Source organism: Bos javanicus, chromosome 7 (genome assembly GCF_032452875.1).
Source record: "Bos javanicus breed banteng chromosome 7, ARS-OSU_banteng_1.0, whole genome shotgun sequence".
Classification (NCBI taxonomy): domain Eukaryota; kingdom Metazoa; phylum Chordata; class Mammalia; order Artiodactyla; family Bovidae; genus Bos; species Bos javanicus.
The window spans coordinates 9,143,873-9,168,167 of NC_083874.1; the positions used below are offsets into that span (position 1 = coordinate 9,143,873).

The window sequence follows — 24,295 nt, forward strand, 5'->3', positions numbered from 1 at the left end:
GCATCACTGGAAGATTTCAAGAAAAACAAAACAAAAAAACAGTAATTCAATGAAAAACCTTAAAACATACCTTCCAAAACTTCACACCAAAGAATAAACCCCCCTTAAACAAGTGATGTATATCTTACTTCAAAAAGTAAGTGTATATTTTGAAAAATAAATATTATGCAGAGTGATACAAAGTATAAGTTAAAGCTTGCTTCATCATATTCTAGGTCATATGAATCCAATAGTTTATTCAAATATTTGTTTTCATGGAGACATCACTAGGAGACATGTGTTTGGTAGACAAAGTTAGGGGCTAGTGTTGGCACTGTGCACATAGGGTGTATAAGAAAAAGAATACTCACTCCAGTATTCTTGCTGGGTATTAATTAATTGAAATTAATTAATGAAAACAAATGATTAGCTAAACGCACTATATGTTGCTGCTGCTAAGTCTCTACAGTCGTGTCAGACTCTGTGCGACCCCATAGACGGCAGCCCACCAGGCTCCCATGTCCCTGGGATTCTCCAGGCAAGAACACTGGAGCAGTATATGTTGAATCTATATAATTATGAAAAACAACTGTTACTGATATACAAGCAGTTGTGCTTATATAGTGAAAAATGCTGGTCTCAGATTTTGCTCTCCTATAAACTTATATAAATGACCTTGTTTTCTCAAATGTGTTCTTCTTTACCCCCATAGGTTTAGTACAGCCTAGAGTTACGCTTTTAGGAAAACTAATGGAAGATTACATAGGATTATATATGACATTTGAGAAAAAAATACTGAGAAATGCATATTGTCCCACGAGACAAATGAGATTCTTCAAATATTTAATATTTGAGATTGGGAATAAATTTGGAATAATTGGAAGACAAAAAAGGGAGAAAATGTTCAATATCAGAGAGAGAATAAAGCATAATAATGGTAGTTAAAGTTTTTTAGATAAATGGAAGCCAAAGAAATAAAAATTCCAGAAATAAATAGAAAGAGCAAGTTCTAGTTTCAAAATGTGATTCAAATAATCACAATTTATGGCTTTGAGTTGTGAGCCCTGCAATTAACAGCAGTTCTTCAATATCAAGTCAATTATCTCTTTTATAGTTTCCTTTGTAAATAATATTTTCAGAGCTCCTTTTATGTCATTGTTCCTGAGACTGTAGATGAAAAGGTTCAACATGGGTGTGACCACGGTGTACATCACCGAGGTGATTACGCTTGACTGTAGCCGTGGGTATCAGCAGAAGCAATGTACACTCCTAGGACTGAAGAGTAAAATGAGGAGACAACTGAGAGGTGAGATGCACAGGTGGAAAATGCTTTATACTTCCCTTGAGCTGATTAGATTCCACATACAGAGGAGACTGAGAGTAAGAGTAAGGAATACATGTGAAGGAACCACCACCGATCAGCACTCCTGCAAAATACATCACCATGTTACAGATGGAGGTGTTAGAACAGGCAAGTAGGACAACCTGACTGGGTTCACAGAAAAAGTGAGGGATTTCATTGTTTGTACAGAAGGACACCTGCACCACCATTAAGCTCTGCAGCAAGGAATACAGGAAACTAATAATAAAAGATAGCAGAACCAGGAGACCACAGAGCCGGAGTTTCATGATGACCATGTAGTGCAGAGGGTGACAGATGGCCACATACTGGTCATAGGCCATCACAGTCAGGAGGAAGCCATTCAGTCCCCCAAACAGTAATATAAAATACATCTGGATGATGCAACCTTCATAGGTTATTACTTTGTTGTGAGTCTGGATGTTCCACAGCATCTTTGGGATGGTGGTGGAGGTGAACCAGATGTCTGCAAAGGACAAGTTGGAGAGGAAGAAGTACATGGGGGTATGCAGGTGGGGGTCTGAGCTGACAGCCAGGATGATGAGCAGGTTTCCAAACACAGTGATCAGGTACATGGAGAGGAAAAGCCCAAATATGAGAGGCTGCAGCTCTGGTTCCTTTGACAATCCCAGAAGAAGAAATCGTGAAACCTGTGTGTTATTACTGGTTCCATAAGGTAGATGTAATGACTAGAAAAGAAAAACATAATATAACTAATTTTCATACAAATGGGCATTACTAGCTAGGTGAAATATTACAATTATATATATATATATATATATATATATATATAGCTTGTATATATTAAAGTTTTAAATTAAGCCATACACACACACACACACACACACACACACACACGCACACACACCAATGAAGAAGCCACTACCTAGCAGCACTTGTATATATGGCTTAACTGAAAACTTACATGCGTGCTAAATCACTTCAGTCATGTCTGACTCTTTGTGACCCTATGGATGGTAGAACACCAGGCTCCTCTGTCCATGGGATTCTCCAGGCAAGAATACTGGAGTGGGTTGCCCTCCAGGGGATCTTCCCAACCCAGGGATCGAATCTGCATCTCTTATGTCTCCTGCATTGGCAGACTGGTTCTTTAGAACTAATGGTGCCACCTGGGAAGCTCAACTCATACACACACACACACACACACACACACACACACACACACACACACACACATATATATATATAGAGAGAGAGAGAGAGAGAAAGAGAGATCTATATCTAGATTTATGTAGAAACAGAGAGATAGTAACTCACTCCAGTATTCTTGCCTGAAAAATCCCATGGACAGAAGAGTCTGGTGGGCTGCAGTCCAAAGGGTTTCAGAAGAATCAGACACAATTGAGCAACTAAGCTCACTCACACACACACATAGAGTTTGAATCTCATCCCCTTAAAGGATTCTTTGTGGCTTCCCTGTATATGAATTCTTGTCTCAGCTTTGTCCTACAAAAGTCCTACAATCTGATCATGAATGAGGAAAGAATATTAGCAAATATATTTCATGCCAGGTGGTGGCAGCTGCTATGAAGTGTTCACCCAGATGGTTATGAATTTTGCTTACAATGCAGGAGACCTCGGTTCAATCCCTGGCTTGGGAAGATCCCGTGGAGAAGAGAATGGCTACCCACTCCAGTATTCTTTCCTGGAGAAGCCCATGGACAGAGAAGCCTGGCAGGCTACAGTCCATTGGGTAGCAAAGAATTGGACATGACTGAGTGACTAACACTTTCACTTTCATAAGAGAGAGGGCTGTTATTTTTTATTGGGAATTCAGGAATCCTGTAAACAAAATGATATTTAAAAAGATACTTCAGGGAGGACACAGCTGGTGACAAGAGGTTATCAGGGTAGTATGTGTGTCCTTAAGGAAAAAGAACCTGTGAAAAAACCTGAGGGTCTTTTCCCCCCAGATATCCAAGTTTCACACTTAAGCCATTGTTTGGGGGAATGTAAGAAGGAGGTGATGAAGGGTTTTATTAGAGGATGCTGAAGAATAAAGTGGCTTCCCTGCTATTGTTAAAACTTCAAGACACGGGGAGTTCCTTGTCCATGTGTTCTTTGCACTCTGTGTATCCCCTGGATACCCAGATTAACTAATAAAGCAGAAAAATATGTAAATGATAAAAGAGATATCACTATGATATCTAGTCACTTTATCAATTCAACATCCCACTATAAAAATAAGCAAAGGGAATAAATCCACAATTTAGAAAAGGAAATGCATAATATACAACAATAGTGGGAGATTTTTAAGGTGAAATGGTAAAATAAACTTCTAAACTATATTAATAACAACTTTTGAAATTAAAAACTTGACACTGCATCTTGGAACTACCACATATTAGCTGTTTGAATTTTGAGAGGCAACTGAACCATTCAAAAACTTACATCTTTACCCAAATAGTGAGAATAGGGGTATTTATCCTCCTGAAAGTGTTAGTCACTCAGTCGTGTCTGACTCTTTGTGACCCCAAGGACTGTAGCCTGCCAGGCTCCTCTGTTCATGGAATTCTCCAGGCAGGAATACTGGAGTGGGTTGCCATTCCCTTCTCCAGAGGATCTTCCCAACCCAGGGATCGAACCCAGTTCTCCCACATCACAGGCACATTCTTTCCCATCTGAGCCACGAGGGAAGCCCCTATTCTCCTAAGAAGGTGGTCGATAATCTATTTAAAAAGATTAGCGTGAACACTGGGCTTGGGTCCCTGTGTTATATAGCAGCTCCCAATTACCTCTCTTGACAGTTTATATAGGTCAATGCTAGCAAGGTCTGGGCTCTGGGCCCTGGGCCCAGCAGGTGGCTCTCAGGTGACCTCAGGTACACATGCATGGATTTGATCTTGGACCCTTTCCTGCAGTACCTCCTGGATTCGCCAATTCACCTGGTTGGGAACTCTGAGAGGAAGATCACTGTGAGAAGGTCCAAACTCCTCCTGGATGGTTAATAATGGAGACTGAAGCTCTGGCCCCACAAAATACAGCTGAAATGAGGCTTGCATGAGTCTCTCAGCCAAACTTAGGACTCTAACAGCAATAACCACATTCCATTCAGTGCAAGGTTGTACAGACTAAGGGGAGCAGCAGAGGAGATATTTACAGCTCCTCCATCTACTAATCAGCACATTTCCCTCTTTCTACTCCAACGTCTAGGCCCATGATTTCCCTATGGGACACTGGTCTGAACAGTGAAGGGAATGTCCTGGAGATTCTGTGTTCCCAAGAGACCAGGTTAGAGTCAAGAGAATCAACTGCTAATTATCATTGTTCTTCCTCATGCACTTTGCTGACTTCTTGAAGGGAATGTCCTGGAGATTCTGTGTTCCCAAGAGACCAGGTTAGAGTCAAGAGAATCAACTGCTAATTATCATTGTTCTTCCTCATGCACTTTGCTGACTTCTTGAAGGGAATGTCCTGGAGATTCTGTGTTCCCAAGAGACCAGGTTAGAGTCAAGAGAATCAACTGCTAATTATCATTGTTCTTCCTCATGCACTTTGCTGACTTCTTCAGTCTAACCTTTGAAAAATGCTTCATCCCAAACCTGATTTTCTCCAAGTTTAGGAATAGATTACATACCTTCCTAAAATAGATCCATTGACTCTTCAAATATTGACTTGTAGTAAAGACACAACCCCTGAGGTCTAGAAAAAGTTGTTCTTCTCCTCTTCAGCAAGGACAAGGGGGAGAACTGTGTTCCTTTGATATAAACCTTGAGCACTGTACAGCTTGGCTTGGTGCCACATAGTCCAAAATCACTAGGAATTTCTTAATTCTATCACAAGTTGAGTTCTGATTTAATCCCTCATATTGAAATGTTTGTTCATTGTAATGAATATATTTATATTCTTTTCCTACGATAGTCTGAATGAAAAATAGGGAAATAGATTTTTCCCTTTAGCTTCCCGAGGAAATCAAGCCCTGCAAACATGTTGATTTTTAGTCCAGAGAAACCCATATCAGGCTTCCAAACTCCAGAATTGTCAGAGCATAAATTATTTAAATCACTGGTGTGGTAATTTTATCTTGACATTAGAATTTTTTTTTTTTTTTGTATACTTTACAATATTGTGTTGGGTTTGCCGTACATCAGCATGCATCCACAATGGGTGTACATGTGTTCCCCATCCTGAACTCCCCTCCCACCTCCCTCCCCATACCATCCCTCTGGGTCATCCCAGTGCACCAGCCCCAAGCTTCCTGTATCCTGCATCGAACCTGGACTGGCGATTCATTTCACATATGATATTGTACATGTTTTAATGCCGTTCTCCCAAATCATCCCCCCACCTCCCTCTCCCACAGACTCCAATAGGCTGTTCTATATATATGTGTCTCTTTTGCTGTCTCGTACACAGGGTTATTGTTACCATCTTTCTAAATTCCATATATATGCATTAGTATACTGCATTGGTGTTTTTCTTTCTGGCTTACTTCACTCTGTATAATAGGCTCCAGTTTCATCCACCTCATTAGAACTGATTCAAGTGTATTCTTTTTAATGGCTGAGTAATACTCCATTGTGTATATGTACCACAGCTTTCTTATCCATTCATCTGCTGATGGACAGCTAGGTTGCTTCCATGTCCTGGCTATTATAAACAGTGCTGCAATGAACATTGAGGTACACATGTCTCTTTCACTAGTACAGCCACTATGGAGAACAGTGTGGAGATTCCTTACCATTAGAAATTGAAAACAGATATTTTTTTCCCAGTAAAATTTTGTTCAGGAAATGGAGATTATACTTCTCAGTTCATTTATTGAGCCTCCCCTGGGGAAAGATATTTTGTGTTATAATCCCGTCTTAATTGGGAAGAGGAAATTTAAATTCAATTTGGGGATATTCAATCTCTTTATCTGATAGAGATTTTCTCATGGCATACATGTAAACTTGCTTCAGATTGTGATGTCCATGAGGCATTAAGATAGGAAAAGTAATTATTTAATTTGTTGTCTACCATTTACACTATATTCAGTCAAGCATTCATTATTTTTACATGTATCCTCTCCATCTTTCTCACACATTTCCTTGTAACATAAAACATGAGGCTGTGTACAAATCAATGTGCATATGTTTATTTGAAATAAAAATTTGTATAAATGAATACATATACACATGGCTGTCTTCTTTGAAGGTTTTATTTGGACCCATCAAAATATATCCACACATCTCATTTCTTACAGCATTTGTCTGAAGTTATGTTTACTATCTCACATTTTCTTCAGAAACAAGGACAGTAAGACCCAGGAGATTAAATTTTTGACAGTTTCCTAAAAATGATATTAGAGTTATTGTGAACTTTCTTGAACTATACATAAACAGAACTGTGCAGTGTATCCTGTTATTTCTGTAAGACTTCTATATTTTGTTAAAAAGTGCATTTTAACTATGTGCAGATTATAGGATGTGAATAATGCCAGTGAGTCTATCATTGTTGTTCAGTCACTAAGTCTTGTCCCACTCTCTGTGACCTCGTGGACTATAGCACGCCAGGCTCATCTGTCCTTCACTATCTCATGGGGTTTCTCAAACTCATGTCCATTGAGTCAATGATGCCATCCAACCATTTTATCCTCTGTTGCCCCTTCACCTCCTGCCCTTAATCTTTCTCATCAAGTGTCTTTTCCACTTTTCCAATGAGTCAGCTCTTTGCATCAGGTGGCCAAAGTATTGGAGCTTCAGCATCAGTCCTTCCAATGAATTATTCAGGGTTGATTTCCTTTAGGATTTGGTTTGATCTCCTTGCAGTTCAAGGAACTCTCAAGAGTTTTCTCCAGCACCACAGTTCAAAAGTGTCAATTCTTTGGCGCTCAGCCTTTTTTATGGACCAACTCTCACATCCATACATGACTAAATAAGTCTGCTGCTGCTGCCAAGTCACTTCAGTCGTGTCTGACTCTGTGCAACCCCACAGACGGCAGCCCACCAGGATCCACAGTCCCTGGGATTCTCCAGGCAAGAACACTGGAGTGGGTTGCCATTTCCTTCTCCAATGCATGAAAGTGAAAAGTGAAAGTGAAGTCGCTCAGTCATGTCTGACTCTTAGCGACCCCAAGGACTGCAGCCCACCAGGCTCCTCCGTCCATGGGATTTTCCAGGCAAGAGTACTGGAGTGGGGTGCCATTGCCTTCAGGAAATAAAATACAGCGGGGCATGGATCAAAGAGGAACCTGAACCCCGGGTACCTGATTCACACTGAGCAGTGGTAGTGGATGTCTGCTCTGCCTGTGAAAAAGGAAAATGTAGATATAGGAACTCTAGTACTAAATTAAGGCAATTCATACTTGTTGCACTTTTTTTTCCAATAAAATAAAAGGTAAAATAGGTGAATACCAGAAACTGATAATATATTTGTTCAAGAGAGAAGAGCATCATGACCACATCCTACATCATTAATGAGATGTACAAGTACAGGGTAGAGACCCAAATAGACTCAAGAGGAGAACAGCAGAGGTCATGACAACATTTCACCATAGAATCTGATCAATGGATTTTTGGATATCTGGCACAACTTTAGCTAACTTATATCTAATCAAAGTGAACAGAAGTGAGGGCAGTGATAATAATCTGCTGCTGCTTACTTTTGCCTTGCTATTATATATGAAGAAAACATTCATGGCTTCTTTTCAGACAGCTGTATTAAAAAGATTATCTTATTGGGATTCCTTTCCAGGTAACCAAGAACGATTGAAAGGATATGCATTTTTTTAATTTAAATTTATTTATTTTAATTAGAGACTAGTTACTTTACAATACTGTATTGGGTTTGCCATACATCAACATGAATCTGCCACAGGTGTACACGTGTTCCCAATCCTGAACCCCCTTCCCACCTCCCTCCCCATACCATCCCTCTGGGTCATCCCAGATATGCATTTTTTTGTGTAGGAAAACTGGTGAACCTGATTTATATGCTTTGACAGGAATTCAAGCTCTTGCTTGAGGTATTCTTTGACCAGAAAGATGAAGAAATTTCTGATCGTAAAGGGGATATATAATGAAAGATACTGATAATGATTAATCATGATACCTTTAGTGGTTATGGCAACACTTTAAATCAGGGAGTTATTTCATTTAAAGCAATGCAAGGAGGAGCCATATTATCAGCAATATCAATAGAAGGAACATGACAGGCTTCAGTCCTTGGGTCAAAAAAAAGAGTCAAAGCAAAAGAGACACAGATGTATAGAACAGTAATTTGGACTCTGTGGGAGAGGGAGAGGGTGGAATGATTTGGGAGAATGGCATTGAAACATGTATAATATCATATATGAAATGAATCCCCAGCCCAGGTTCGATGCATGATACAGGATGCTTGGGGCTGGTGCACTGGGATGACCCAGAGGGATGGTATGGGGAGGGAGGTCAGAGGGGGGTTCAGGTTGGGGAACACGTGTACACCCATGGCAGATTCATGTTGATGTATGGCAAAACCAATACAATATTGTAAAGTAAAAAAGAAGAAGAAGAAGAAGAAGAAGAATCTATACAATGTGATGATGGTTAAAATGTAAAGAATGGATACAAAAGACATGAAGAATTAAAAGACTTTGGGTTAAAGGTGGCAAAAAAAAATAGTCAAAAACAACTTAGTGACTAAACAACAACAACAGTTCAAGGTAGTATCAATTCACCTTTTTATTCTAATTTCTGTTTCTGTGCAGAAATCACTAACAGACATGTATTTGATAATTGATTTTAATCAAGAGCTAGTGTTGGAGCTGTGTATACAGATGTGAGTTAGAGAAGAGGAGTACCCTAGTCAGGAGAATAAAAACAAATAGCCTGCTATAAGACACTGTATGTTAATTTATATTATTATGAAGTACAACTAAGTTAGTAATATACTATGATTAGTGGAAATACAGTGAAAAACTGTGGTCTCAGATTTTCCTGTCATATAAACTTATCAACTGATTCTTTGGTAAGGATCCTGATACTGGGAAAGATTGAAGGCAGGAGGAGAGGGGAACAACAAAGGACGAGATGGTTGTATGGCATCACCAACTCGATGGACATGAGTTTGAGCAAGCTCTGGGAGTTGGTGATAGACAAGGAAGCCTGGCATGCTGCAGTCCATGGGGTCACAAAGAGTCAGACACGAGGGAGAAACTGAACTGAACTTTTAAACTCATCAACGCTCGGTTGCCAAGTGTGTTTTTTCGTAGAGTTTGTACAACCTAGTACTCTTAGGAAACCTAAGGAAATATTGCATAGGATTACATTTTCATTTGAGAAAAAGTATTAAGAATTGCATATAGTCCAATGAGATAAATGGGAATGTCCAAATATTTCTTTTCCAAGATGGCAAATAAATTAGAATTAGTAGGAAGACAACAAAGGGGAAAACTCTCAATATCACAGAGAGAAGAAAGCTTAATAAAGTGAGTTAACTTGTATAGATAAACAGAAACCAAATACATAAAAATTCCATAAATAAATAGAAAGAGCAAGTTCTACCTTCAAAATGAAATTTAAAAAATTCACCATTTATGCTCTGAGTTTTAAGCCCTGCAATCAGTGGCAGTTCTTCAGCCCCAGGACACTTAACTCTTTATTAGTTTCCTTCCCAAATATTTTCAGAGCTTTTTTAATATCTTTATTCCTGAGACTGTACATGAAGGGATTCAGCATGGGTGTGACCACACTGTACATCACCGAGGCGATCACACTTGAGTGTGAGCTGTGAGTATCAGCAGAGGTAAGGTACACTCCCAGGACTGAACAAGAAAATAAGGAGACAACTGAGAGATGAGATGCACAGGTGGAAAATGCTTTATACTTCCCCTGAGCTGATGAGATTCCATTTATGCAGGCAATTATCTTAGAGTAAGAGTAAAGAATAGCACCAAGGGAACCACCACCCAGCACCACTGATACAAAATATACCACCATGTCACAGATGAAGGTGTCAGAACAGGCAAGTTTGATCATCAAGTTGGCTTCACAGAAAATGTGGGGGATTACCCGCTTTGTACAGAAGGACAACTGCACCACCATTAAGCTTTGCATCAGGGAATATAGGAAACTCATAATAAAAGATGACAGAACCAGGATACCACAGAGCTGGGGTTTCATGATGACCATGTAGTGCAGAGGGTGACAGATGGCCACATACCGATCATAGGCCATCATGGTCAGGAGGAAGACATCAAATGCCCCAAAGAGTAACAAAAAATACATCTGGATGATGCAGCCTTCATAGGTTATGACTTTGCTGTGAGTCTGGATGTTCCACAGCATCTTTGGGATGATGGTGGAGGTGAAACAGATATCTGCAAAGGACAGGTTGGAGAGGAAGAAGTACATGGGGGTGTGGAGGTGGGAGTCTGAGCTGACAGCCAGGATGATGAGCAGGTTTCCAAAAACAGTGATCAGGTACATGAAGAGGAAAAGTCCAAATATGAGGGGCTGCAGTTCTGGTTCATTTGATAATCCCAGAAGTAGAAATTCTGAAATCTGTGTATTATTACTAGGTCCATAAGGTTGATGTGAAAACTAGGAAAGAAAAAAAAATATATATATGACTAATTTTCATACAAATGGGCATTACTAAAATAGGTGGAATTTTGCAATTAATATTTTGAAGGTAAGCTACATATATGTGTGTGTGTGTGCATGTGGCTCAGCTGTGTTCCACTCTTGCGACTCCCATGAACTGGAGCCCACAAGGCTCCTCTGTCCAGGGAGCTTTTCAGGCAAGAACACTGGAGTGGGTTGCCAATATATATATTTGCCAGGAATTCACCCTATTAAATGGGTCTCTATGACTTCTTTGTCTATGAATTTTTGTCTTGGACTTTGCCTTTCAAAAATTTCCCCTAAAGTCAGAAACAAGACAAGGGTGCCCACTTTCACCATTACTATTCAACATAGTTTTGGAAATTTTGGCCACAGCAATCAGAGCAGAATAAGAAATAAAGGAAATTCAAACTAGAAAAGAAGAAGTAAAACTCTCACTGTTTGCAGATGACATGATCCTCTACATAGAAAACCCTAAAGACTCCACCAGAAAATTACTAGAACTAATCAATGAATACAGTAAAGTTGCAGGATATAAAATCAACACACAGAAATCCCTTGCATTCCTATACACTAATAATGAGAAAATAGAAAGAGAAATTAAGGAAACAATTCCATTTACCCTTGCAACGAAAAGAATAAAATACTTAGGAATATATCTACCTAAAGAAACTAAAGACCTATATATAGAAAACTATAAAACACTGGTGATAGAAATCAAAGAGGACACTAATAGATGGAGATATATACCATGCTCATGGATTGGAAGAATCAATATAGTAAAAATGAGTATACTACCCAAAGCAATCTATAGATTCAATGCAATCCCTATCAAGCTACCAATGGTATTCTTCACAGAGCTAGAACAAATAATTTCACAATTTGTATGGAAATACAAAAAACCTCAAATAGCCAAAGCAACCTTGAGAAAGAAGAATAGAACTGGAGGAATCAACCTGCCTGACTTCAGGCTCTACTACAAAGCCACAGTCATCAAGACAGTATGCTACTGGCACAAAGACAGAAATATAGATCAATGGAACAAAATAGAAAGCCCAGAGATAAGTCCACGCACGTATGGACACCTTATTTTTGACAAAGGAGGCAAGAATATACAATGGATTAAATACAATCTCTTTAACAAGTGGTGCTGGGAAAACTGGTCAACCATTTGTAAAAGAATGAAACTAGAACACTTTCTAACACCATACACAAAAATAAACTCAAAATGGATTAAAGATCTCAATGTAAGACCAGAAACTACAAAACTCCTAGAGGAGAACATAGGCAAAACACTCTCCAACATACATCACAGCAGGATCCTCTATGACCCACCTCCCAGAATATTGGAAATTAAAGCAAAAATAAACAAATAGGACTTAATTAAAATTAAAAGCTTCTGCACAACAAAGGAAACTATAAGCAAGGAGAAAAGACAGCCTTCAGAATGGGAGAAAAATAATAGCAAAGGAAGCAACTGACAAACACCTAATCTCAAAAATATACAAGTAACTCCTACAGCTCAATTCCAGAAAAATAAATGACCTAATCAAAAAATGGGCCGTAGAATTAAATAGACATATCTCCAAAGAGGACATACAGATGGCTAACAAACACATGAAAAGATGCTCAACATCACTCATTATCAGAGAAATGCAAATCAAAACCACTATGAGGTACCATTTCATGCCAGTCAGAATGGCTGTGATCCAAAAGTCTACAAGCAGTAAATGCTGGAGAGGGTCTGGAGAAAAAGAACCCTCTTACACTGTTGGTGGGAATGCAAACTAGTACAGCCACTATGGAGAACAGTGTGGAGATTCCTTTAAAAACTGGAAATAGAACTGCCTTATGACCCAGCAATGCCACTGCTGGGCATACACACTGAGGAAACCAGAAAGGAAAGAGACACGTGTACCCCAATGTTCCTCACAGAACTGTTTATAATAGCCAGGACATGGAAGCAACCTAGATGTCCATCAGCATATGAATGGATAAGAAAGCAGTGGTACATATACACAATGGAGTATTACTCAGCCATTAAAAAGAATACATTTGAATCAGTTTTAATGAGGTGGATGAAACTGGAGCCTATTATACAGAGTGAAGTAAGCCAGAAAGAAAAACACCAATACAGTATACTAATGCATATATATGGAATTTAGAAAGATGGTAACAATAACCCTGTATATGAGACAGCAAAAGAGACACAGATGTATAGAACAGTCTTTTGGACTCTGTGGGAGAGGGAGAGGGTGGGGGTGATTTGAGAGAATGGCATTGATACATGTATAATATCGTATATGAAATGAGTCACCAGTCCAGGTTCAATGCATGATACCGGATGCTTGGGGCTGGTGCAATGTGACGACCCAGAGGGATAGTACGGGGAGGGAGGAGGGAAGAGGGTTCACGATGGGGAACACGTGTATACCTGTGGCAGATTCATATTGATATATGGCAAAACCAATACAATATTGTAACGTTAAAAATTAAAAAATAATAATAAAATAAATTAAAAAAAACGTATTTTGAAAAGAAAAAATAAATAAAATCCCTATAGTCCAATCACAGAGAAAGACTATAAGCAAATATGTACCACACTGGGTGGTTTTAGGTGCTATGAATAAAGAAAATATACAGGTATAAAAGTGAGTGGCTGGCACTTATTTTTCATTGAGAGCTATATTTATTAATCAGTTAATCTGCTAACTAGATGATGTTTGAAAACAGAATTTAAGGACGATGCAACAGGTGACAATAGTTTATCAGGTCATGTACATGTCCTGTTGGTAAAAGAATCTGCAATGATACTGAAGATCTTTTTTTAGCTATTTAAGCTCAAAAGTAAGCCAGTGTTCAGGGAAATGTAAGAGGGAGGGTGATGAAGGGTTGTGTCAGAGGATGCTGAAAAATAAAGTGACTTCTGTGCTATTGCTAAAACTTCAAGACACGGGGAATCCATCATCCAGTGTATTGTTCCTTGCGCTCTGTAAATCTGCCTTATGCTCAGAATAACTAATAAAGCAAATATGTGTATAGTATATATACACATATATTCATATGTACTTACACATTACATTTACACTTACACTTACACAGTCTCTCAATCACCTTTGTGACCTTATGGACTGCAGCCTGCCAGGCTCCTTTGTCCATGGAAGTCTCCAGGCAAAAATACTGGAAAGAGTAGCCATTCCCTTCTCCAGGGGAGGATCTTCCAGACCCAAAGGATCAAACCCAGGTCTCCTGCATTGAGGGTAGATTCTTTGCTGTCTGAGCCACCAGGGAATATGTGTATATACATCTCCAGATTGAAAAAAAGTTATATCTTTATGATAGCAAGTCATCCTATCAATTCAACATCCCACTAGAAAGATCAGCGAAGAGAAAAAACCCAGAACTTGCTAATGGGAATGTATAATATACAAAAAATAGTGAAAGGATTTTATAGGGAAATGGTAAAAGACACTTCTAAACTGTATTAAACACATCCTTTTAAAATTAGGAAACCTTTCATCAAATCTTGGATCTATCACAAGTATCTATTTAAACTATAAGAGGCAATTTAATCATTCTATATTTTTACATGTTTACCCAAGTAATGGGAAGCATGGTATTTATCTTCCTGAGGTGATTGAAAATATATACAAAAAGATTAGCCTCACCTTTCTATTTGCAAAAGAATGGTTGTCAGTGGTGATGAGTCACCATGTTCAGTCCTGTGGATGACAGGACAAAGATAAAGCTGCTTGATGTAATGTTTAAGCAATAAATAGGAAGCTGACACTGCAAGATGAATGTGCAAAGGGGAAAATGATGAAAGAAAGTGTGAAAGAGTGTCCAGGAGTGAAGCATCCAGTTTCTCAAAATGTGAGTAACACAGCCATAGCATCGAATATTAGGCAGACTTTGAAATAGTGAATGAACAAAACGCTAGTGAACTGGAGGCAAGTCCATGAGGTACTAATGAATAAGAAGGAACAGTGGACACAAAGAAGAAACAAGACTGCACTAAAATATAAAGAGTGTGTATGATATGCACATAATTCTATTTATTTGAATAAAATTATATGAATATATATGCAAATATATATTATATATAGATTATACATCTATAGGAAAAGAAGTTTAAAAAGAACAAAGAATTTATAATATAGAAAGTGTCAGTAAGAATTCAATTAGACTAGAATTAGTGGTTTCTATGCAGGTCAGGAAGCAACAGTTAGAACTGGACATGGAACAACAGACTGGTTCCAAATAGGAAAAGGAGAACATCAAGGCTGTATATCGTCACCTTGCTTATTTAACTTATATGCAAAGTACATCATGAGAAACACTGGAATGGAGGAAGCACAAGCTGGAATCAAGATTGCCAGGAGAAATATCAATAACCTCAGATATGCAGATGACACCACCCTTATGGCAGAAAGTTAAGAAGAACTAAAGAGCCTCTTGATGAAAGTGAAAGAAGAGGGTGAAAAAGTTGGCTTAAAGCTCAACATCCAAAAAACTAAGATCATGGCATCTGGCCCCATCACTTCATGGCAAATAGATGGGGAAACAGTGGAAACAGTGGCTGACTTTATTTTTCTGGGCTCCAAAATCACTGCAGATAGTGATTGAAGCCATGAAATTAAGAGACACTTACCCCTTGGAAGGAAAGTTATGACCAACCTAGACAGCATATTGAAAAGCAGAGACTACTTTGTCAACAAAGATCTGTCTAGTCAAGGCTATGGTTTTTCCAGTGGTCATGTATGGATGTGAGAGTTAGACTATAAAGAAAGCTGAGCACCGAAGAATCAATGCTTTTGAACTGTGGTATTGGAGATTTTTGAGAGTCCCTTGGACTGAAAGGAGATCCAACCAGTCCATCCTAAAGGAAATAAGTCCTGAATATTAATTGGAAGGACTGATGCTGAAGCTGAAACTCCAATACTGTGGCCACCTGATGTGAAGAGCTGACTCATTTGAAAAGACCCTGATTCTGGGAAAGATTGAAGGCAGGACGAGAAGTGGGTAAGAGAGGATGAGATGGTCGGATGGCATCACTGACTCAATGGACATAGGTTTGGGTGGACTCCAGAAGTTGGTGATGGACAGGGAAGCCTGGCATGCTGCAGTTCATGGGGTCACAAAGAGTTGGACATGACTGAGTGACTGAACTGAACTGAATCAACCATATGAAGCAAAATTGAATAAGAATCCAAAACTAACTTATACAGCAAAATAATATAATAAAAATTTGACAGTAACATTATGGGTCTCTGGCTATAGATTAAATTTCCAAAGACTTGGAAATGTAAGGATATAAGGGAAGGTCTTTTAAACTCATGGAAGAAGCAGTACAGTGCCTAGTTTTATTTTCATCCTATATAAGAATATACTGTCATATAAGTTTATGCAATGCAACAGACATGAAAGATGAGGATTTGATCCCTTGTTTGGGAAGATTCCCTGTAGGAGGGCATAGCAACCCACCCCAATATTCTTGTCAGGGTAATCCATAGACAGAGGAGCCTGGAGGGCTACAGTTCATAGGGTCATAAAGAGTCAGAGATGACCTAGTGACTGGGCACGCTTGCACACATACAGAAGAATATTCACTTTCACTTTTGTTTCTATCAAAGATCTTCAAGAATACTAAAGTGACAGCTCAATTTTTCAGTAAGGAAAAATATGGAGAAAACCGGATAGACTGAGTGATATATTCGACCACACACTCACAACCCCTTACATATACACCTGTACATTCATAAAAGAACTCAGTCTTAAACAGAGATTTGGTAGAAAAACTCCAGTTCCTTGTTTGGAACAATGTAATCAAAAACAAGAATAAAAATTCTCCGACCCTTCCTACACAAATGTAAAGATTTTGTATAGACTATAATAGAGAATACAAATGAAAAAGTAATCCACAGATAGTATTCAGCTTCACAGAAAAATAATTGCAAAATAAAGCTATTCAGCATACTGCTTTTTAATTCTCAAAGACATTTTTTAATCTGAATCCCCAGAGTGAAAAAGAGATAATGTAACATTAATGTAATGTTACATTACATTAATGTAATTACTGTAACATTAATTATTACAAAGTAATATTTGCAAGCAATACATTGGTCTGGATCTTTCTTACTAATATAGAAATGTTTCAAAAATAGCCCATCTTAAAAATTAAAAAAAAAAGAAATACCCACAATTCGTCAGACTACCTCCACACCAAACGATTTTTATTTACTTCCTTTTTCTCCAAAACCCCTTAGATAAGTCCTGCTTTTACTAGAAGCACGGTATGCCAGCCATTCTTGACTCTAATGGGTTACCTTCACTTCATAGTCAACAGTCACCCCTGTGAAGGTTCATGCTCACGTCCCTTTTCAGCATGATAAACAAATATATTAATTAGTTAATCAGAAAAGCAAACAACTAGCAATCTCTTAGCGTTGGGCCCAGCAAGTGGCTATCAGGTGACCTCAAGGATATGTTCTTGGATTTGATTTTCTCTGATCCTTTTCCACAGTATCTCCTGGACTCGCCAACTCACCTGGATGGGTACTCTGAGAGGAAGGTCACTGAGGGGAACTCCAAACTCCTCCTGGATGGTTAATGATGGAGACTGAGTCTCTGGCTCCTCAAAAGACAGCAGGGAGGAGGGTGGTGAGAGTCTCCCAGCCAGACTTTGGACTCCAAGAGCAACTACACGCCCCATGCAGTCAAAGGTTGTACAGGCTGAGGGATGCAGCAGAGGAGATATTTATAGTTCCCCTTGTCCGCTCATCAGCACATTTCTGTCTTGTTACTCCAAACTCTAAGCACGTGATTTCCCGGTGGGACACTAGTCTGAAGACGGAAGGGAATATCCTGGAGATTCTGGGTTTCCAAGAGACCAGGTTAGAGTCAAGAAAATCCAGAGCTTATTATCATAGTTCTTCCTCGTGTACATTCTGAATTATTCAGTCTAATCTTCCAGCACCTCATCCCAAACCTGACCTAAGATTTTCTCCAAATTTAAGACTACATTACATACTTGGCATAGATTAGATTCCTTGAGTCTATAAAGTATTTTGTAGTAGAGACACAGCCCCTGATGTCTAGAGAAAATTTCTCTTCTCTTTAACAAGGTCAAGGAGGAGAACTTTATTCCTTTGATATAAACCTTGAGCTATGCACACCTCAGTTTCATGCCACATTGTTCAAAATCATTTGAAATTTCATAATTATATCACAAGTTAAGAATTGTCATTTAGTCCCTCACATTGAAATGTTTGTTAATTCTAAGGTGTATATTTGGATTTTTTTCCCTCTATAATATTTACTCAGAATAGGAAAGTAGATATGTTCTTCCTTATAGCTTCCAGAAGAATTCCAGCACCACAATCATTTTGACTTTACCCAGTGAGACTCATTTCAGTCTTTTGACCTCCAGAATTGTAGAAGCATAAATGTAAATGTGTTTGTTTAAATCATTAGTGTGGTAATTTTACATTTGCATTGGGAATTGGCTATAGATATTTATTCAACTTCCCTGGTGGTTCAGTCGGTAATCTACCTACAATGTAGAAGATACCAGTTCAGTCCCTGGTCCAGGAAGATCAAATGGAGAAGGAAATGGCAACCCATTCCAGTAGTCTTGTCTGGAGAATCCAATCGACAGAAAAGCCTACAATACGTAGGGTCACGAAGAGTAGACATGACTTATCAACTAAACCACCACAAACACCATAGACATTTAGCCAATAAAATTTTGTTCAAGAAACTGAGATTACATTTCTGAATTTATACATTTAACTTCCCCTGGGGAAAGACATACTGTGTTGTAATCTCATCTTAAGTAGAAGAGGAAATTTAAATTCAATTTGGGAAATATTCACTTTTTAGATGATAGAGATTTTCTCATTGCATACATGTAAATGTGCTTTAGATTGTGATGTCCCTGAGACACTAATATAGGAAAAGTAATTATTTAATTTGTTGTCTACTATTTATACATATTAATTCTTCTGATCCAAGAACATATGATATTGCTCCACTTATTTGTGCCTACTTCCACTTCTTTCATGAAAGTCTTAAAAACAGTTTAGTGTATAGAAATTTGACCTCTTGGTTCTGAATACTTTTACATCCTTTTTGATGCTATTGTAATTGAGAGTTTTCTTTTCTAGATTGTTCATTGTTAGTGTATATAGACATAATTGATTTTTACATATTGATTTTCTATCCCGCAAATTTACTGAATTTATGTGTTCTAATATTGTTTGATGGAGCCTTTAGGTTTTCATGTAGATAGATAGATAGATATAGAGAATTATCTTCTTCAAACAGACAAATTAATGTTTTTCTTTTCAATTAGGATGCCTTTATTTTCTTTCCTAGGTACTCTAACTAGAACTTTCAGGACTATGTTGAATAGAAGTGTAAGAGTGGACCCTCTTGTCTTGTGTCTGAGCTTAAAGAATATGTTTTCAATTTTCTACCAGTCAGCATAATGTCATCTGTGGGCTTTTCATATATGGTCATTTTACTGCTGAGGTTCATTCCTTCTATATTCACTTTGGTAGAATTTTTATCATGAAAGAATGTTGAATTTTGTCAAATGATTTCTCTGCATCTATGGTTATTTAATTCCATTCATATGGTGTATTACATTGATTGATTTGCTTTTGTTGAACCACATTTGTGTCCCAGAGATTAACCCCATGTGATCCTCGGTTATGATCCATTTAATGCTCCATAGAACTTGGTTTGCAAGGATCTTGTTTAGAAATTTTTCATGTATATTCATCCAATATATTGGACTATAGCTTCCTTTTTTCCTTCTTTAAAGATTTTTTAACTTTTAAAAATAGCTTTATTGAGATATGATTCACATGCCATACAATTTACCAATTTTAAATGTACAATTCAATTTTTTTAGCAATTCTTAGATATCTACAACCATCAATAGTTTTAGAACATTTCCTGATAGAATTCATGATGCATTTGTTAGAATCTGCTTATCTATGATTCCCTTCAAGGGTCCTGGCTGCTGTTATTCCAATCTCTCCCCACCCCCTTCTCATGAAGTTTATGTCAGTTTTCTGGATGGACATTTAGTCACTGATTCCCCTGCACAGCTGGGGAAGCTTGACTCTCACTCATATGCTTTCACTTTTTTTTGTGGGAGAAACCACAGGACCAAATGTTGCACATGACATTGACCTGTTCCACCTCAGGGGAGGCATGATGCTAGAGAAACTAGCTAACTTGAAACATAAAGAAAGACAGACACCCTCAATGAGAGTCATGAATGAGAATGTGAGAAACAACTTGCCTGGAAAAGACTAACAGAAGCAGCAAAAAATGTAATATTTTTTGTTTTTGCATAAAATATTAATCAATTTCTAGAGGTCAGGTATGGACTTGCTGTATGAGAAGAAGTACATTGCACAGGGTATTATTTCACTGCAACTACTAGATAGTCATGCAAGTTGGCAGACCAGGCAAAGTTGACTGTCAAATAAAGCTCTTGGGCAAAGAACTCCAGAAACTGGCAGTTTGTAATTGGGCTGAGAAATCTCATATATGAAAATAATCAAGATGATAAATGTGGGACACACCAGTATCTAATACAGATATAAATAGCATGGTTCATCCCTTGGGGATTTGTTGAAAATCTACTATTCTTGAATTTATTGATGTGAGGTGAGCACACAGGTATGGAGTGAGCACATTGGGATGATAGGATCATACACAATGTACACAATGTTGTACTCAGCTATATGGACTTATGAGCATCTGAATAGTGATCAGAGCACCTCCAGCTATATAATTTCACTTGATAAGAAAGGCAGTGTAATAAACTATATGATTTAGGATAACTTGTTATGCAGCAATAGCTAACTGAAACAACAAAGCAAACAGTAATGAGAGCACGCATAAAAATCCACTGCTTTTTATTTTTGGCATACATCTTGATTTGGGGACAATATTCATGATTATTATTTAAACTTGTTTCAGATAACTAGATTATCAGTTGGTTCATTGGTTTCTCCTTAATGAGGAACTTGTTCTAAGAAACTTGAAATGGTTGGAAGGATATGCACATTGTGCCAAAGTAAATGGTGATCTGGAATCACATGACTAGGTAGAAATTTCAGCTTGCTTGTGAGTCATCCTTTGATCATGAAGAATGAAGGTTCCTGAGGAGGAAGGACAAATGAAATCATTCAGCTTGATATTGTTCATTCACTGCTCATGATTCTTCAGTGGTTATGATGAAATTTAGAAAAGTGAAGATCCTTCGTTCAGAGCAACAGAGGAGTCATAACTGTAATCAGGACAGGAAATTTTAAAGTCAAAATTGAGTGATCCAGGAAAACAATTATAAAACACACCAAATAATCACTAACTCCAGTGTATAGACTCCCTCTCTCTTGGACACCAATTTTCCACTTTTCAATGAGTAGATATATAGACAGAAATTTTTTACATGTAAGGTTGAAAATTTGCTATGACATATTTAAGGTTATCTGTGACAATAGGACCATACTGTTACTGTTGTTCAGTTGATGTTAGGTCTGACTCTGTGACCCCATGGACTGTGGCAGGCCAGGCTTCCCGGTCCTTCACCATATACCAACATTTGCTCAAGCTCATGTCCGTTGAGTTGGTGATGCCATCCAACCATCTCATCCTGTCATCCCCTTCTCCTGCCTTCAATCTTTCCCAGAATCAGGATATTTTCCAATGACTCTGCTCTTCACATCAGGTAACCAAAGTATTAGAGCTTCAGCTTCAGCATCAGTCTTTCCAGTGAATATTCAGGGTTGGTTTTCTTTAGCATTGACTGGCTAGATCTCCTTGCAGTTAGGGGACTCTCAAGAGTCCTATCCAACACCACAGTTTGAAAGCATCAGTTCTTTAGTGCTTGGCTTTCTTTATGGTTCAACTCTCACATCCATACAAAACTACTGAAAAAAACATAGCTTTGACTATATGGACCTTTGTTGGCAAAGTAATGTCTCTGTTTTGTAATATGCTGTCTAGATTTTTCATAGCTTTTCTTCCAAGGAGCAAGAGTCTTTTAATATCATTGCTGCAGTTACCATCAGAAATGATTTTGGAGCACAAAGACCATATTAGGTCGGTCTATTTATTCACATTTGCATTTCAATATAGATTTTACTGGGAGATACACATTTGATGATGATTTTTAATAGGTGACTATGATAGATACTCAGAGAAGGCAATGGCACCCCACTCCAGTACTCTTGCCTGGAAAATCCCATGGACGGAGGAGCCTGGTAGACTGCAGTCCATGCGGTCGCTAGGAGTCAGACACGACTGTGTAACTTTCAAGTAGGCAACCTGAGCGACTTCACTTTCACTTTTCATTTTCATGCATTGGAGAAGGAAATGGCAAGCCACTCCAGTGTTCTTGCCTGGAGAATCCCAGGGATGGGGGAGCCTGGTGGGCTGCTGTCTATGAGGTCGCACAGAGTTGGACACGACTGAAGCGACTTAGCAGCAACAGCATGGTAGATACTAGGGACACAGGTTGAACAAGCAGCATATAACCCCAGAAGAGCAGTTATAAAACTCAACAGTATGAATAAAGTTGATATTACCAAGATATCATGGAAATAAAGTTATAATATAGACAAAAAATGAGAGACTCAAAATAACAAACTGGTTTGGATTTCACTCTGCAGTGGAATTATATAGGTTACTCTAGCTGCTAAGTGTGGTCTTTCTATGTGAGTGATACAGCTCAAGACAATTCTTTATGGAAAATTAAAAAAAAAATACTTGGGGAGATAGCTCTCACTTAAAGGGAAAAAATGAGGAACAAAAATTTTCCCATGAAGTAAATGGAAATTTTCAAATATTCCTTATCCAATTTCAGAAAAAAATAAGAAACTTAGAGAAGTAAGGAAAGGTATCCATATACCAGACAGAATAGAAAGCTTAATCAAGTGACTTACTTAAATTATATGGAGAAGTTGAAATCAAAGAAATAGAAAGACCAGGAAATAAATGTAAGGAATAAGAGCTCTTTCTGCAATCTGATCAAGAATCACAATTTCTGCCTCTAATGATTTGAGTGCTGTAATAACTGACACTTCTTCAGCCCCAGGACAATTGGCCCTTTTACAGCTGCCATCCCAAAGAATCTTCTTAGAAATCTCTTTATGTCTTTATTTCTCAGACTGCAGATGAAGGGGTTCAGCATGGGTGTGACCACTGTGTACATCACACAGGCTGTTTCACTTGAGTGTGAGCCATGGGTAGCAGCAGAGCTAAGGTACACTCCTAAGCCTGTACAATAAAACAAGGAGATGACTGAGAGGTGAGATGCACAGGTGGAAAAGGCTTTATACTTCCCCCGAGCTGATGAGATTCCACGTATGGAGAAAACTATCTTAGAGTAAGAGTAACATATCCCAGTGAATGGACCACCACCAAACAGCCCAATTGCAAAATACATCATCACATTATTGAGAAAGGTGTTAGAACAGGCAAGTTGGATCACATCTTTGAATTCACAGAAAAAGTGGGGGATTTCCAAGATGGTACAGAAAGACAGTCGTAATGCCAGTAAGCTTTGTAACAAGGAATTCAAGGCACCTATTAGCCATGATATCAGCACCAGCAGTCCACAGAGAACAGGGTTCATGATGACTGTGTAGTGCAGGGGGTGGCAGATGGCTATGAAGCGGTCATAGGACATCACAGTCAGAAGAAAGTTGTCCAACTGTACAAACAGTAAGAAAAATACATCTGGGTAAGGCAGTCTTCATAGGTAATGACTTTGGTTTGAGTTATTATATTCAGCAGCATCTTTGGAATAGTGGTGGAGGTGAAGCAGATGTCTACAAAGGACAGGTTGGAGAGGAAGAAGTACATGGGGGTGTGGAGGTGGGAATCTGAGATGATAGCCAGGATGATGAGCAGGTTTCCAAACACAGTGATCAGGTACATGGATAGGAAAAGGCCAAATATGAGGAGCTGAAATTCTGGTTCCTTTGAGACTCCCAGAAGAACAAATTCTGAAATTTGTGTATTGTTGCCTGGTACCATGTGGTAGGGATCACTACTAGGACAGAAGGAAAAATGACTAATTTTTATACATATAGACCTTAGCATAGTGAAATGCTGTAAGTTGTATTCAGTCATTTTAAATGGCCTTCCGTAACATATGTGTTATCAATTCATTTCAGTTCAGTTGCTCAGTCATGTCTGACTCTTTGCGACCCCATGGACTGAAGCCCACCAGTCTCCTCTGTCCATGGGATCCTTCAGGCAAGGATACTGGAGTGGGTTGCCATTCCCTTCTCCAGGGGATCTTCCTGACTCAGGGACTGAACCCAGGTCTCCTGCATTGCAGACAGACTCTTTATGGTCTGAGCCACCAGGGAAGCTGTGACAA

The 24,295-nt window shown here is 38.5% G+C and overlaps 2 pseudogenes; both read right to left on the minus strand.

Moving 5' to 3' along the window:
* Positions 1-1,049: 1,049 nt before the first annotated feature.
* On the minus strand, positions 1,050-17,596 carry LOC133251822 (olfactory receptor 7A10-like; annotated as a pseudogene).
* Positions 17,597-22,957: 5,361 nt separating this feature from the next.
* LOC133251823 (olfactory receptor 7A17-like) lies at positions 22,958-23,946 on the minus strand (annotated as a pseudogene).
* Between the last annotated feature and the right edge of the window lie 349 nt (positions 23,947-24,295).